Genomic DNA, 1,059 nt, shown 5'->3' on the forward strand with positions numbered 1-1,059 from the left:
GGGAGATGGCTCAGTGGAATAAGCACTTCCCTGGCAAGCACAAGGGCCTGAGTTTAATCACTGGTTCCTAAAAAAAAAAAAAAAAAAAAAAAAAAAAAAAAAAAAAAATTTAAAAAAAAAAAAAGAGAGAGAGAGATTTAAAAAAAAAAAAAAAGATAATGTAGGTGAGTATGTCTGGGGTTTATTTCTGCTCCATTAACCTTCAGGTCTATTTTTTGCCAGCACCATACAGTTTTTATGGCAGTAGTTTTGTAGTATAATTTCAAGTCAGGGATTGTGATGCTCCCTGCCTTGCATTTATTGTCCAGAATTTTTTTGCTATTCTAGGTTTCAAATGAATTTTAGGATTGTTTCCCAATTCTGTGAGATATATTATTAGTATTTTGATCAGAACTCCATGAAATCAGGGCCAGTCAGATAGCTCAGCAGATTAAAGCGTTTGCTTGGGCAGATGGAGGGACTGGGGTTTGATCCCTGGTGTGCCATGCTGGCTCTGGCCCTGAGGCATGCTGAGACAGAGAATAAGATTGGGCATGGTGGTGCACGCCTATAATCCCAGCACTTGGGAGGCTGAATACAGGAGGATCACTATGCATCCAATCTGTGTAGTGAGACTGTGTAGACCCTGTACTAAATACATTAAAAAAAAAAAAGAATTCCATGAAATCTGCATAAAAATTTTGGGAGTGTAGCCATTTTACTATATTGGTTCTTCTTACGCAAGAACAAAGAAGGCATAGTGTTCCATTCATGCTATCTTGGTTTTGTGGTTTTTTTTTTTTATGCTATCTTGTTTGATCTCCTTTTAAAAAGTATTGTAATTTTCAGTGTAAAGATGTTTTACTTCCATAATTAGATTGATTTCCATGTATTTCATTTCTTATGCTACTGTTTGCCATTACTGCTGTGAACAAGTTATTTATATCATTTGTGCTATCTCCTGTTTTTTCATTTACCCTCATTAATCTTTTTCTTTCTTTCTTTCTTTCTTTCTTTCTTTCTTTCTTCTTCTTCTTCTTTTTTTTTTTTTTTTTGGTGTGTGTGTGTGTATGTGTGTGT

This window comes from Octodon degus, unplaced genomic scaffold, assembly GCF_000260255.1.
Source record: "Octodon degus isolate 3935 unplaced genomic scaffold, OctDeg1.0 scaffold00107, whole genome shotgun sequence".
NCBI classification, from domain to species: Eukaryota; Metazoa; Chordata; class Mammalia; order Rodentia; family Octodontidae; genus Octodon; species Octodon degus.